The sequence below is a fragment of the Rhinoderma darwinii genome, chromosome 2 (assembly GCF_050947455.1).
Source record: "Rhinoderma darwinii isolate aRhiDar2 chromosome 2, aRhiDar2.hap1, whole genome shotgun sequence".
Classification (NCBI taxonomy): domain Eukaryota; kingdom Metazoa; phylum Chordata; class Amphibia; order Anura; family Rhinodermatidae; genus Rhinoderma; species Rhinoderma darwinii.
In genome coordinates this window covers 29,615,806-29,632,215 of record NC_134688.1, presented here as the reverse complement: position 1 = coordinate 29,632,215, position 16,410 = coordinate 29,615,806, and the positions used below count along the sequence as shown (strand labels likewise).

Below are 16,410 nucleotides of genomic sequence, written 5' to 3'. Positions count from 1 at the left end.
ACTGCATTATAAGTAGAATTTATTTTTAGCTTTGTTTCTTATTGATGTGATAGTAAATTGTGATGTATGAAACCGCTCCGAGGAGGTAAAAGCAGCCGAATGATTGTATTATACGCACTGTAGAAAACCAAATCTCTTATAAATAAACAAGCACCTCCAATCCCATAAAACTATTACAACAAGGAAGCAAAGATCACGTCTTAAACGACACCCCAAAGAACGACTAAAGACAACCCCAGAGGCAACATACAAGACTATAGACGGCTCCAAATCTTAAGACATATTTCATCATTCTGGTAAAGATTTCATTTTTTTTTTATCCATGCCTGATAAGTCCACCAGATGAGCTGTAACTAAGTGACTACAGATAAATGTGCTTTCCTCTATTAAACATTAGCATGAAATTACAGAAAATTCAATATAAATGTCTAAAATGATGTATGTTGCACTTTTATAAAAATAAATGATAACATTTTTCAGTTAACAAGTAATTATGGCGGTAGATCAGCTATCGGGGCTTTCAGAGGAGAACTAAAAATGGTCAAGTCGACAGCAGCAGAGTGAAGCATTTAGCGTAATTTCAATTCTTTTAATAGAAATGTACTTGCAAAGAAACAATCACTTGTAAAATGTCAGCTGGTGGAGTAGAAATCTCATTATTTCTCCAAAAAAGGACAAATTAGGTTCTGGATGATACAACTTTAGGCGTGAATATGTTGGAAAAGGACATTTCTGCTTTTGGCTGAAGTGAATATTGATTATAAGAGGTTATAACTATCATTATTATCCACCATGTAGAAAGTTCTAACGCAGATCTTTTTTTAGTACTTATACTTGACAAAATATAAATGTAAAATGTATATTATTTCATATGAACAGTCAAATATAGACAGAACCCAAATCTTGTATACCCAGAGCAGGAGAGAAGCCATGTGCTTAGGCTTCAAAATCAAAATATGAAAAATTTTCACCCCCCTTTTAAATAAAAAAAAGTACCACACAGTGCCCATATGAGCACATAATATTGCAATAGAGTACCAATGTAGTAGTGCCATACAGTGCAGTAATATGTTCACAGTCTAGTACCATAATGTGCCCACAAATCAAGGCTGTAAAGTACCCACAATACAATACTATGCACGCAGTGCCCTCATAGTAGTGCCACAACATTCCCACAAAACAGTGGACTAAAAATATTTACAAAACATTTCCATAAAATAGTGCCACACCATACTTTTGCTATACCATGCCTACATAGAAGTTCACAAAATAGTGCCAGGATGGCCACATAATAGTACAATGCAGTACCCACAGCATGGTGCCATTCAGTGGCAACAAAAAAGTATGTGGACAAACAGTGACGTATTGTGCCCACAATACAATGCTGCACCATGATCACAATAGTGCCATAACAGTCCCACATACCTGTGCGATAACTTGATAACAATAACTTGATCACAAAATAGCACCATACCAGACTCAGAAAATATTGCTATCCCATATCTGTATAGTTGTGCCATACAGTGCACACAGAGTACTTCTTTGCTTTGCCCACATAATAGTTAAATTGCTTAAGATCCACTCAGGTTTCCAGTGATTGGTCGGGCACCAAGATTTTGTGTTACCGGCCTATCGAAGCCCCTCTGGTGGCAGGTCCTATAGGATTATCCATGGTTACTTGGTGGTAATGCCCAATTGACCAAATCTAGTAGTAGATGTGTGTTCTATAAACATATCTACAGGCCCTTTAAATCTAAAGATAATTCAACATATAATACAGATTAATCTATGTAAGGCTAAAGTTCTTCTAGCAGGATTCCATATTACAGACCTGAGATATTTCACAGTTATGTATTAATCTGACCGGTTTTACATATCTCTTCACATTTTCCGTTTTCCTTTTAACCCAGCCAATGGCTTCTGCCTCTCGGTGACTTGATTACTTTGATAACCTCAATCAAAAGGCAATTACCCAGCGAGGGCACAAGGTAATTATTCCCATCCACTGAAGATTGAAAGCCCCTGAATAGACAGATGCAGTTCTCCTAGCATTGACTTTATTTGTAGAAAAATTACTACTTCAAGTCACTGGAGAAGGAGTTGATTTGTTTACGAAATTCCTTCATTCTATTAAAAAAGGATAATAATTTTCAACTATTAGCATTTGTCATATATAAAGGAAGCCTCTTATTGTATATAAAAAAAACATTAAAAAAAATATAATAATAACAACAATAATAATAATAATAATAATAATAATAATAATAATAATTCTAATTAAAAAAACAAGGTATACCTTCCCGACAGTCCTTTGGCATATGTCAGGTCAGTGGGGCTATGGATATGTTTGGCATTTGACAAACGCAATGTGAATAGAGCTGAATAGGCCTGAGTTAGAGGAAGGTGTATCATGTGTACTCTGATCAACATCAGCATGAAGCTCACTTCTTCTACTCTCCTGACTAATATTGTGCAGAGCAAATTGGTGGATGTAAATGCTTAAAGAGGCTCTGTCACCACATTATAAGTGCCCTATCTTGTACATAATCTGATCGGCGCTGTAATGTAGATCACAGCAGTGTTTTTTTATTTAGAAAAACGATCTATTTTCACCAAGTTATGACCTATTTTAGCTTTATGCTAATGAGTTTCTTAATAGACAACTGGGCGTGTTTTTACTTTTGACCAAGTGGGCGTTATGGAGAGAAGTGTATGACGCTGACCAATCAGTGACCAATCAGCATCATATACTTCTCTCCATTTATGTACTCAGCACATACTGATCCTGCGTTGTTCACAATGTGCAGTCACATACTCACACATTAACGTTACTGAAGTGTCCTGACAGTGAATAGACATCACCTCCAGCCAGGATGGGATGTCTATTCACAATCCCGACACTTCGGTAACATTTGAGTGTGACTTACTCACACAGCACATCGAGATCACGCTGTGATGTCATTTACAGCGAGATCTCGCGAGATTACGCTTGCTGTGCTGTAAGTCCCACACAAACGTTACCGAAGTTTTGGGATTGTGAATAGACATCCCGTCCTGGTTGGACATTTCAGTAACGTTAATGTGTGAGTATGTGCTACACATAGTGAACAATGCAGGATCACTATGTGCAGAGTACATGAATGGGGAGAAGAGCATGACGCTGATTTGTCACTGATTGGTCAGCGTCATACACTTCTCTCCACTACGCCCACTTGGTCAAAAGTAAAAACACGCCCAGTTGTCTATTAAGAAACTCATTAGCATAAAGCTAAAATAGGTCATAACTTGGTGAAAATAGATCGTTTTTCTAAATAAAAAAACACTGCTGTAATCTACATTACATTATGTACAAGATAGGGCACTTATAATGTGGTGACAGAGCCTCTTTAAGCCCTTCCTGACATTTGATGTAACTGTACGTCATGACCGGTAAGGAAGAGTATGAAGTGGCCTCACGGACTGAGCCTGCTCCATATCCAACCTGTGTCAGCTGTATGTTACAGTCAACACTTCACTGTAGCGGCTGGGATTAGAGATAACTCCAATCCCAGCCGTTTAACTAGTTAGATACCTCTGTCAAGAGAGACTTCCGTATCCAGGCGGTTAGGAAGAGGGGGGGGGGGTCTCCCGTGACTCGTTTGTTGGCAGCCTGGGGGCCTAAAGAAATTCTCCAGGTCAGCCATCTTTGTGCTCCTAAGCCCTGCCTAGCTCGTAGAACATTACAATACACTGCAATACACTACAAGTATTGCAGTGTATTGTACGAACGACCAAATAATCGCTTGCTCAGTCCCCAAGAGGGACTAAAAAAAAAAAATTTGAAAAAAGTTAAATAAAATAAAATTGTACCAATAAAAACTACAGCTCGTCTCACACCACTCCTTCAACTGAAAAATAAAAAAAAGTTATGGCTCTCAGAATATGGCACATACATTTTTTTGAAGCTATTCTTTTTGTAACACTAGTGCATGATAAAGAAAAATATATAATTTAGTATCACTGTAATTATATTGTCCCACAGAATAAAGTTAACATGTTGCTTTTACTACATGGTGAATGCCGTAAAAACAAAACCCAAAATACAATGGAAAAAAATCAGTTTTTTTCTCGTTCTACCCCACAAAGATTTTATTTTCAGTTTCCCAATACAACATATGCCATATTTAAAATCTACCACTCGTTCTGAAAAATGTTGCGAGGGGTTAAGCTAATTCAACTTTGAGCATACAGATGTACTAGTTCAAAGAAATGAGACATATTATGTAACCATCCATAATAAAAACAACTAAATATTGAAGATTCCAGTTTTTACCCTGGAGCACACACAGTAAGCTGATATTTCCTATTTTCTGCTTTGCTGTATAGACTGAGACAGACTCAACGGAGTCATTAATTTATTATTAGAGGTTGGAGGATTTAATGACAGATGTCAGCTCTATTGTACTGCTGGAGGCCTAGATAAGGCAAGCTAGTAACATGATACACCATATACACTGATTAGGCACTGTATACTGCTCCCCTGCCACTCACTGGTGTCTATGATGAAGATCCTGTATTCTTTCTCTTCCTGGGGACTGTATTAGTCTATTGACACTACTCTGACCATTAGCTCCCATTAATTTCTGCTACCATAAAACATACATCTCCTGCTGCACTATCAATACAGGAAGGAAGTGTGTGACTCGAATATGGCCACCTTTTTTTTAAATAAGACATAAATATCTACAATTTACCCATTATTTCTCCTCTATATTTAGTTAAAAAAAACTAATATCAAATACATTACCCTTAATAGGATCTAAGTTGTTTTTTTCTCATTTAACCATGTAGAAACCCAGCTAATGACGAGGCCATGATGATTTTTTAAAGTCCTGGTAAGCTTGAAATATTATTCACATTTCTACTCCACCAGTATAAACATGTCACTTTTTTGGTTCTGATGCATAAAATAGCTTTTAAGAAAATGTCATTGTGATTAGGAGGATTTACCTTCTCAATATTTTCAGGAACAATGGGATGTCTGCAGCAAATTGTCGATCCAATTTTGAGAAATTGTCCTACGTCCAATCTAGAAAAGGGAAAATGTGTGGGATTAGAAGCCTGGAATAGTGATTATTTAACATTTCCCTTTTGAAAGTAAATTTTCACAGCAATCCCATCACATTCAATCTAATTATACGAACACCTCATAAAATTTACACTTTCACTACAGAACCAAATCAAACACATAAATCAGCACAAAACTTGCAAGATTTCCATACAGTTAAAACTTTTTGTTTAAAGGATAAAATGGTCCTGGTGACTTTGTTGCAGCATATTTTAGCTATTTGTTACATACTCCTTATAGAGAGGAATATAAGTTCTGCTAAGGCTTCGTTCACATCTGCGTCAGGGTCCCGTTCTGACGTGCCGTTGGAGCTTCCCGTCAGAACAGGACCCAATCTGAAACAAACGGACACCATAGGTTTCCAATTGCATCACTATTGATTTCAACGGTGATGGATCCGGTTGCCAATAGTTTCTGTTTGTCTCAGTGGTGCAAGGGTTCCGTCGTTTTGACGGAATCAATAGCGCAGTCGACTACAGTATTCATTCCGTCAAAACGACGGAACCCTTGCACAACTGAGACAAACGATTGGCACTGGATTCGCCACCATTGAAATCAACCTATGGTTTCCGTTTGTTCCATCAGGGTCCTGTTCTGACGGGAAGCTCCGACGGAATGTCAGAACGGGACGCTGACGCAGATGTGAACGAAACCTAACACCATGTTTTATTAGAGCTTGAATCACACAAGTAGTTTTCGATGAAATTTGGGGTGAAGTTTTTGATATAGTTTTTTTAACCAAAGTCAGGGATGGATCAAACAGGAAGAAAAAGGTCCGTCCTTTATACTACCCATTCCTTTTGAATCTACTCCTGGAATGGCTCAAAAAAACTGCATCAAAAACTGCCAGCCGTAGGCTAGGATTACACATGCAGTTTTTGGTACAGTTTTTTTTGGCCAAAGTCAGAAGTGGATCTAAAAGGAAGTAGGTATAATAAAAAGACTGATACATCCCTTCTTTTACATCCACTCCTGTGTTTGAGTATTAAAAAAAAATAGCCAAAAATTGCGCCAAAAACTGCAACAAAATTGAGTGTGTGACCCTGGCTTTACAGCTGTTTTCTGACAGACTGCTTCTTCCAATGAAATTAGTTTGTGTTGCCCAAATTGTATATGGTCAATTACCTAATTATTTTTACTGCACTGTTGTTAGTATGTGTGGCCCTGTTCACACAGAGTTTCTTGGCTCTGTTTTTACGTGGAACTTGGGTCAGAAACTGCGCCAAAGAACGTCAGAAATCGCCTCCTATTGATTTCAATGGGAGGCGGAGGCGTTTTTTTTCCCACGAGTGGAAAAAAACGCTTGCGGCAGAAAGAAGCGTAATGCCCTCTCTTCAGGTGTTTCCGTCTCTGACCTCCCACTGACATCTTTTAATTTTAATAATAATAATAAAGAAACTGATTTTATGTATCAACACAAAGAAATTCAAGATAAATAAATAAGATCGAGAATTCCTTCAGTTTGTAGGAACCGAAACAATGTTTCACTACTGACTTGACTTAAGAAAATAGACAAAAACTTTCACCAGCCAATTGCCGAGACCTGGATCAATCTGAAAATTAAGCTAACATTTTAATGAGGCAGTGGAATGAAAAAGGCGAAAATTCAATTATTTCTTTAAGAACAATTTTATAATATTTTGGTTATTCTAACTTTATTCCGTAGTCTTATCTCTCCAGTGCTTTCTAGTTGGCACTGCAGACAATGTAACTAAACACAACTCAGAGAGAAGCCCTCCTGCGGAGCTGAGATATGCCTGTCACCCTGTGGTGCTTTTTAATTCTATGAGCAAACAGGATTGCGTCTGTCATGATCAGAGATAGACACAAAATGGAGTTGATACAGGTATAATATGCAAATTCTTTTAATTATTTTAGCTACAAAGGACCCCTGTGAATTGTAAGACTTCAAAACAATCATTACCCATCATGAAAAGCTTGTGACTTATTTCCTTTCTTTTTTTTTTAAAGAAAAAGTAAATATTAGCATTTGTCACCTGTGTGTTAAATACATATTCATTTTGTATTTCCACTTATTCGAAACGGTTACTTTAGCATAATCCTCTCTCGCTGAACACGACTATTCACATGAAGTCAGGATACAGTAACTATACAGGCGTTTTCTTAAAGGAAAAATTCAGCAAATTTTCTAGGGTCACGTAACATACCACAGACGTTAATTCTTTCACTCTGGTCCCTCAACTGCAAGTTTCAAAGTTGCTCTGTATACTAAAGGTCCTTAACGACGAGCGACGGATATATATCCGTCACAAGCAGGAGCTAAATCCCCATAGCGACGGATATATCCGTCGCTCTGATCTTGTGGGTACTGCCACTGTACACACGCGATCAGCGACCGGAGCACGGCTGTTATACACAGCCAGGCTCCTGCTGCATCTGCCGGAATCGAATCGCTCTCCGATTCCGTCAGTTTAGATGCCGTTGTCAATAGTGACAGCGGCATCTAATGTGTTTGACAGAGGGAGAGAGCTCCCTTTGTCACCCTAACTGTACCCTGCAACGATGGGTTTCCATGGCAGCCGGGGGCCTAACAATGGCCCCCAGGTCTGCATTCAGCTACTGCCTATTAACTTTACACTGACGGGCAATAATGCTTTGGTATACTATGTATACCACAGCATTATATAAGTGATCAGAAGACTGCAAAGTAGAGGCCCGTAGTGGGAGAAAAAAAAGAAAAACAGTTAAACAGAGTTTCTAAAAAAAAATCAAAATAAAGATTACAGTAAAAATAAAATAAAACCAAATTCTTAAAAAAAAAAGTGGTTTTATTTAGTAAAAGTATAAAAAAAAATAACACATACACAAATATGGTATTGCCGTGTTCGCAACGACTCGAGCAATAAAGTTAACAAATTACTAAAACCGCCAGGTGAATGGCGTAAAAAAAACCCGCAAAAAGCAACATCAAAATCCTTTATTTCTCCAATTCCCCCCATAAAAAATAAAATAAAAGTTAATCAATAAGTCTCATGTACCCCAAAATAGTACAAATGAAAACTACACCTTGCTGTGCAAAAAACAAGCCCACATGTGGCTGCATCAACGAAAAAAAAAAAAGTTACGGCTCTTGGAATGTGGCGATGCAAAAACAAGTATATTGTTTTTAAAATGGTTTTCATTGTGCAAACGTAGAAAAACAAATAAAACCTTTACATATTTGGTATCCCTGTAATCGTGCCGACCCATAGAATAAAGGTAACCTGTTATTTACGCTGCATAATGAATGGTGTAAATGTTTTAATTTTTTTTTTCAAACTCTTTATTTGTCAATAAAAGACATGACAAGTCCGTGTATTTTCCCACAGGTCGGGAACAGTTATAGCTTCGTAGAGCTACATGATATCAATAGTAATAGAAATATTTCGACTTAGAATGATAATTAAACTATTGTACACTACATAAAAAAAAAATTGTGTAGTCAATAACATACATAAGTATGACATAAGTCGTAAGTAGTATTCGAATATCATGTCTGAGTTGGAAGAAGTTATTAAAGTAGATTTAAACTTAAAGAAAACAGTCTAAATCTGGTGCAGCTGACTTTATAGAAGTACTTTGGTTCTTTCATGAGTAAGTGTTCCACATAAACAAACAAGTGTCTCAAGGAAATCTTTACGAGGACCAACCTGGCCATTGGGCATCACATTTCGGGACCCTATTTTCGAAAAAACTGACTATTTTCTCAAACTGGTGTATCTCTTTAATTTTATTAAGTCTCCTCATGAACGGAATAGTCAGGGATTTCCAGCTTATTGCTATTGTCCATTTTGAAGCGGTATAGAATATGTGAGACCAGCTTTCTTCTATGTCCAGGTATATCTGGGATGTCCGCATTCAGTAATGTCGGCCAAGGAAATAACTTGATTTGCAAATGTAATGTTCTACTCTTTTCCAGTGAGCCTGTGCCATTGGGCAGGACCACCATATGTGGGCCATAGTTCCCCTTTCTCCACAATTTCTAAAGCAGTTATCGGGACTACCCGGGAATAATTTGGCTATTCTGTCAGGACTGAGGTACCACCTCGTTAAGATTTTATATGACGTTTATTTAATGTTGTTTGATAAGGGGACTGTAGTTGTTCTATCAAATGTCTGTTGCCACAAGGTCGAATCAGGCAAAGTCCCTAGTTCTCTTTCCCAAGCTAGCATATATGGAGTTGGACCGTTGTATGTTGAGTTTCTAAATTGTGAATACAGGACTGAAATCAGCCCCTTTTCCAATGGTGAGCCGCAACAGGTAACTTCATAAAAAGTTAGACTGGAGTCTTTTGGTATAAAGGAAGATACGGAAAGAAAGTGGTGTATTTGGAGGTAACGATAATGTTCCCTGAGTGGGATTTCAAGGTCCTGTCGTAGGGTCTCAAAGGGGAGGGGTTTACCTTTTTTGCATAATTTAAGTAAAGAATTGAGTCCCGATGTAGTCCACCACCCAAAATCCTCCTGTTTTAATCCAAGCAGGAAATCAGGATTAAGCAAAAGAGGTTGTAAAGAGGATGGATGTGATAAGTTGAAACTTATCTCGGCATATAAGCCAGAGTGTTAGAGAGTGTTTAACAATTTTATTGTCAATACCAGATATGTGGGACTTCAATTCTGGGGACCACATCAGTGCCGAAGAAGAAGGAGATGTAGTAAGAAATTCAAACAAAACCCATTTAACAGCGTTGAGATTACAGTTCGAGGCGGCAAATTGTGATATTTGTCAGGCCTAGAAATATTTCAGGTCTGGAAGACTAAGTCCACCTCTAGTGGTTGAGCGATGCAAAGTAGATTTACTTACTCTCAGTCCACGGTTTGCCCATATAAATGTATTTGTTATCCGCTGTATATGCGAGATATCATGCAAAGGGACTTTTACGGGGAGGGCCCTAAATAAATACAGTAGTTTGGGTAGAATAGTCATTCCAATTGCGATGAGCCTGCCCATCCATGATGTGTGGTTTCTAGACCATTACTCTTGAAGCTTTCTGATGGATGCAAATTTTTTGGGGTAGTTACTCAGATATATATTATTTGGGTCTCTAGTAAGGGTAATTCCTAAATATGTCATGTTGGAATGTTTTCATTGAAAGCCAAAATTAGGTTTTATTAATTCAACTTGATGCGGCGACTTATTAATATGCATAGCAGTTGATTTAATTGGATTTACTACCAATCCCGAATATGATCCAAAGCAAGTAAGAATATACTGTATAAGTATACATAAGGTTTGGTAAAGAGACGAGTGGTGTTGTAATGAATAAAAACATATCATCTGAATATATGCTAAATTTGAACTCATGGGTATCCAAACATCGTTATCGTTCTGATTTAGGTGAATGTTCTGTGCAAGAGGCTCCTTGACAAGTGCAAACAGGGGAGGAGACAGCGGGCATCCCTGCCGTGTCCCTTTTTGTATTGGAAAATAGGGAGAGTATTGACCTAAGAATTTTACTCTGACTTGCGGGGAATGATAAAACGCTCTGATAGCCCGCAGGTAGGGGCCCTCAATACCAAATTGGAGCAGTGCACTATATAAATAGTTCCAGTTGACAGAGTCAAATGCCTTCCGAATATCGAGGCTCAATACAAGTAATTGTTGTTTGTGTGCGGAAGCATGAAGAATAATATTGTGGGCCAGTCTAATGATGTCTGTCGATTGTCGTGTTGGTATGAAACCTGTTTGATATGGGGAAATTAACAGTGTCATATAAGGTGCAGGTCTAGTTGAAAGAATTTTCGTAAAGAGCTTGAAGTCAACATTGAGTTCCGAAATAGAACGAAGATTAGTACAATGGGTTTCATCCTTACCAGGTTTTGGGATTAAAGCGATATTGGCATGAGAGAATTCCGAGGGTGGCATTTCGCCTTCCATAAGTATATTGAAATATGTATTTAAGTGAGGAGTCAATATATGTGAAAATGTTTTGTAATATAGGGCAGAGTAGCCATCAGGGCCAGCGCTTTGGCTGAGGCAAGAGTTTTTATGCTATCTGTGGCCTCATCTGCTGTAATCGGAGAATTAAATTTTAATCGCGCCTCATCTGTCAGAGAAGGAAGTGATTGAGTTGAGTACGCAAAGAGGAGGGCCCACCATATAGATTATTACAGAATTTACTCATGGTGTCTAATTTGTTGAGTGGATTCGTAGTAAGAGTTCCCTGGGTGTTATGCAGTAGGTAAATCTGTTTGCCTCTAATGTGAGAGTTCAGTTTTTGTGCAAACATAGAGGTAGCTCTGTTGGAGTATGCATACGGTTTTGCTTTGCCCCATCTGAGCGCTTTTTCAGCCTTACATTCCTCTAATGCCCTGAGAGAGGAACGAGTTTCCATTTTTTAAGTTTTCAATAGGAATATTAATGTATTTACGTTCCAATCTGGTGAAGGTCGATAACAATGTATTAAGAAGTTGTAACTGGTCTTTTTTACGTCTAGATCTCTGAGCCATTAATATTGTCCTCGTATTACAGCTTTATGTGCTAACCATATCTGAGCGGGAGATGAATCCGGTTGAGTGTTTGTGGTGAAATATTCTTGTAGGAAGTTTGTAAGGGTCATGACCACTTCTGGGTGAGATACAAGAGAATTGTTCAGTCTCCATGACGGTATACGTGTGGAGTTACCGATACATACATGTAGTGAGTAAATATTATGATCCGACCATGCACATTGGATGTAAGAAGTATTATGTGGTCTAGTGGATAGGTGGGAGGATGTAAGAATATAATCTGTCCTAAAGTAACTGTTGTGTACTGTAAAGTAAAAAGAGTACTCCCTGTAAAGGGAATGATCTTGTCTCCATAAATCTACAAGTGATAATTGTTTCATACTATGTGTGAATGATTTTGGAGTCGATGGCGCCATGGTGTTGGAATTGCTTCGATCCCATTGCGCATTTATTACTATGTTAAAGTGTCCCAGGAGAATAATATAGGAGTCCGAGAATTTCTCTAGCTGTCGGAAACTAGCAAAGAAGGTGGTTGCGAAGGCGTTAGGTGCATATATTGACCCAAACGTAACACGTTGTCCCACTAGCTGACCTGTAAGGATAACGTATCTACCATCAGGGTCTATAATGGAGTCTGTTACCGTATGTGGAAGTGTGTTCCTGAAGAGAATTGCCACACCTTTTTTCTTTGTGTCTGATGTAGATAAGTAAACTCTCTGGAATGATCTGTCAAAATATCTAGGATAACTGGAATGGGTGAAGTGCATTTCCTGTAACATTATAAAGTCGCCATGAAGCCTCTTGTAATTAGAGAAAGCCACTTGTCTCTTTGTCGGGCTGTTAAATCCTTTTACATTATGTGTAATCACAGTATAACTCATAGAAATACATGAAAGTTAAGCTATAAAACGCAAAAATAAATTAATTTTGTAAGCAATATATAGCTGCACCTAGTGAGAACAAAACGAGTAACTTCATAACATAGAAACAATAGCGGAGGTTGGCTAAATGCCCACAGCGTAACCCCATCAGGGTCTCTATATCTCTTACTTTGTCTGCCTAGCAAATCCAGTGCCCTTTAAATAGGGCCCTGAGCAAGCTCAGCAAAACGAATACGGGGGGAGTCAACGAAACCTTGGCCGACTCACCACAGTACAAATTATATTAAGAAATTCTTGATATCTTGAAAGACTAGATCGATTTTGAAAAGTACAAAAATACATTTACCAAGAAAGGCAAAACAGTGCACTATGTTTGGTCCCACTCCTCTCCATCCCAGGTGGAAAGGTGGAGTGTAACTAGAGAGCTGAGAGCCCTTTAGAAACTATAAAGAGAAAAATTTCAGATATACATTACATTAATGGTCTCTGCACATCACTTCAGGTCACATTGGGCGATCGCAGTCTAGTTGAGGAAGGACCTGCCTGCGGAGTCATCTGTAGTTGCCGACATCGTGCAGCAGTCCAGATGGGTTCTAAGGGGAGGCGTTGGTGAGGTCGATCCTCTGAGGATGAAGTGGGAGTCCCTTCTTTGAGACCCAGATGCATCTCATATGCAATGCTGTGATATTATGCGGTGAGCCCTTGTAGATAAATCTGATCCCAGCTGCTCTTAGGATGTCAGTATGACGTTTTAGTTGTCGTCTTTTCTCTAAGGTAACTGGAGATACGTCAGCAAAGATCTGTAGTGGTTCTTGTTTGAAGGAGAGAGGAGATTTGTCACGAGCAGCTTTGAGAATTTCTTCTTTAACTGTAAAGTAGTGGAGACGAAGAATGATGTCTTTTGGTCTTTCTCCGATAGCAGGCCTAGGTCGAAATGCGCGATGGATATGGTCCATCAGAAACTGAGTCGTCGGGTAATTTGGTGGTAAAAAGGCAAAGAGTTCTATTGCATATTCTGTTAGATTTTCAATTGCTTCTGGAACTCCTCGTAAGCATAGGTTATTCCTTCTAGGTCTGTTTTCTAAGTCTTCAGATGTAGATGTATTGATTTATAAGTTTACTTTAAAAGTGTTTAAACCGGTGTTGGATTACCAGGTATGGCCTGGTTTGATATTGAATAATGTGAATACTGTCCTGGCTCTGCGCTCCATTGAGCAATACACCACAATTTAGATGCGCTCTCCCTCTTTAACCTGGCTTAATTCAAATGAGAGCACCCGTTCTCACTGTACTAACATATATACAGCGTCACAGAGTTCAATTTGGACTTGGAAAGAAGTCCAGGAGTATTCAGTGGATCCCAGGGTAGACTAGATAGCCTTGATGTGGGTAGATTGGGATGTTAAGTGGGGAGTACTGCCAGCCTATATCAGTTCTATTTCTTTACCAGCGCCATCTTCCCCATCAGAGTTTATTGTAAATGAGCTGCAGGAAAGCCACCTCTAGTTGTTATTTCTGCCGTGATTATCTGGCCACCGCTGTTTTCCCACAGGCAGGAGAGGTGTTGGGAATGGGTGCTCACCTTCTTTTGTGTTCCAGCTGTGGTCCCGGCCGAGGGTGGATCTGTGGGCAGCCCCACTCCCAAATCTAGGCCGCGGCTTCACACGCGGCGCTAGGCTGCAAATTTAAAAATGTCCGGAGGGGTTCAATCTGGGTGTCAAAGTGTTTCCGTCTCTCCGGTGACACCGAATATCAGTATATATTTCTCCTTGGAAGAAAGGGAGAGCAGGATTCACTTCCTGCTCTACAGCTATTGGCTAAAGCTTCACCTCACAGACTTCCTGCTCTGCCCGCCTCCTGCATGCACTCTGTTAATACTAAGTGTTCTCTGCTGCCTTATAGGGACTCCTGCATCTGGACCAGAAAGCAGATGAAAGTATCTGAAAATAAAGCAAAGGGCTCTTGGTATTACCAGTATTATGTGCAGAGGGCATGCAGGGCGTGGGCAGAGCAGGAAGTCTCAGTGGAATATTTTCAGTCAATAGTGGCAAAGCAGGAAGTGATGTCAGAGAAGGGGCGTTGTTTGGGCAACTTCTGTGCAGTCCCGTAACATGCAACTATTTCATTATTTCCTTTGGTGTTAAGGACCTCTAGTGTACAGAGCAGCTTGGTAACTTGTTTTTGAGGGACCATCACGGTGGTGTTATCCAATGTTTATGGTTATCTTAACTCTTGAATAAACTATGGGGGCATCGTGCAACTGAAAACCTTCCCTATCACTCAAACATTAAGCTGTGTAGGAGGTTTGGGCTACGTGTGGTCAATAATGCACTAGCACATGCAGATTAATAGCGACTAAATTCATGGAGAGCGTAAAACGGACACGTCTGCCAACCAGTCTTCGGAAAAATGGCTTGATGTAATACTTATGGGAATATATACATAGTTATCATCTGTCCACACAAATAGACTAGACTAGCCAAAGGGCCTGACTGACAGCTCAGTCCAAAGGGGTGTTAAAGATTAGGGTTCAGCAATTTTGTGGTTAACATAAACCAATTAAGCTTTAGCTTGCCGAAAAAGAAATATTCACACCCTGTCCGACCAGAACACATATCAGTAGTAGTGTAGTTTGCCACAAATTGTATTTTCTCATTTAAGTTACTTACAGAAAACTCATGGGGCCAAACCAGAAAGTCATTGACCTTTGGACTTAAGATCAGTTTAATGCTCTCATGTGCACTTTATTGAATTATAATGTGGAATGTTTAATTTCATGAATGCAGTCGGCTAAGTCAGTACCATTTTATAAAATGGACAACAAAATTAGTCATGGGAACCTCTACTAATTAAGTTTACAGATAATTCCCCGGTGACCATACAATCATGTTGTAGAGAAATCAATAAAACAGAGCTAGGCTAGCAGGGAAAACAAGAAACTCAATTACAATCATCTGGCTGAATTTACAGAAATCTTTCGAATTTCATGCAATTTGCCTGCAGCTGAGTCTCTAAATCTCTACTTTAAATTCCAAATTATGATTCAATATAAAACAATATAAAGTATAAAAACCTATAAAGTACATTGGGCGCCAAAATATTTTATGATGTATAATTTTTTTATTGAGCTGTTCAGGCAATGCACTCATCTTAGTCTCTTTCCCCTTTCTTAAATGGAATCTTTTGTCTGAAAATGATCTATAGTTCTAATCAAGTTTTTTTTATTTATAAATATTTTTATTTGGGTATTTAGTTTTTTTTCCATGCAACTCAAAATCCTGAAATATTTTGGATTTCACACTGGTTGCTCAGCATTCATAATTGGACAAGACTTCCTGTTTTGTAGAGATCACCTTTTAGTTCGTACCGTGTGCACTAGGGGCAGGGCCAGAAGTCATTATCATCAAAGTGTGGGATTACAATGAAAGGTACACTGACACCTCAATTTTAAAGCTGGAGGTAGATAACATAGAATCACATCAAAATAGTTGATGAGAACAACTAGGCTCCTTCTCCCTCCTCCCGTCTGCACAGTAAACTCTGCATGTGTCACAGAGCATGCCCACAACATTCTCCAATATAAGTACAATTTTAGATGCCTGCTGTAAAGCAAATCTCTGGAAATTCTGCTCACAGCTGAGAGCAGAAAATAATCTATTGTTCTAATCACGTTTTTTTTAAATTTATAATTAATTGTATTTGGATGTTTTATATTTCTATTTTCCATGCAACTCAAAATCCTGAAATATTGTGGTTTTCACACTGGTCGCTGAGCATTCACAATTGAACAAGACTTTCTGTTTTGTAGAAATCACCTTTAAAATTGTGCTGTGTGCACTAGGGGCAGGGCCAGCAGTTATTATAATCAAGGTGTGGGATTACACGGAAATGTATGTTACAAAGACACTTTCATAACCGCTATTATAATCAACAGGGCACCAGTCCCAATATGTATTTTATATGTCAAGACAA

At 38.7% G+C, this 16,410-nt stretch overlaps 1 protein-coding gene across 3 annotated transcripts in view; it reads right to left on the bottom strand.

The window, feature by feature from the left end:
• CNTN5 (contactin 5) overlaps window positions 1-16,410 on the bottom strand; it is a 1,298,632-nt gene that overhangs the window by 739,028 nt on the left and 543,194 nt on the right. For all 3 annotated transcript variants that reach the window (XM_075851517.1, XM_075851516.1, XM_075851518.1), the window contains one exon: window positions 4,990-5,068. The gene's annotated coding sequence lies outside the window, so the exon portion shown is untranslated. The remainder of the gene's footprint in view (window positions 1-4,989; window positions 5,069-16,410) is intronic.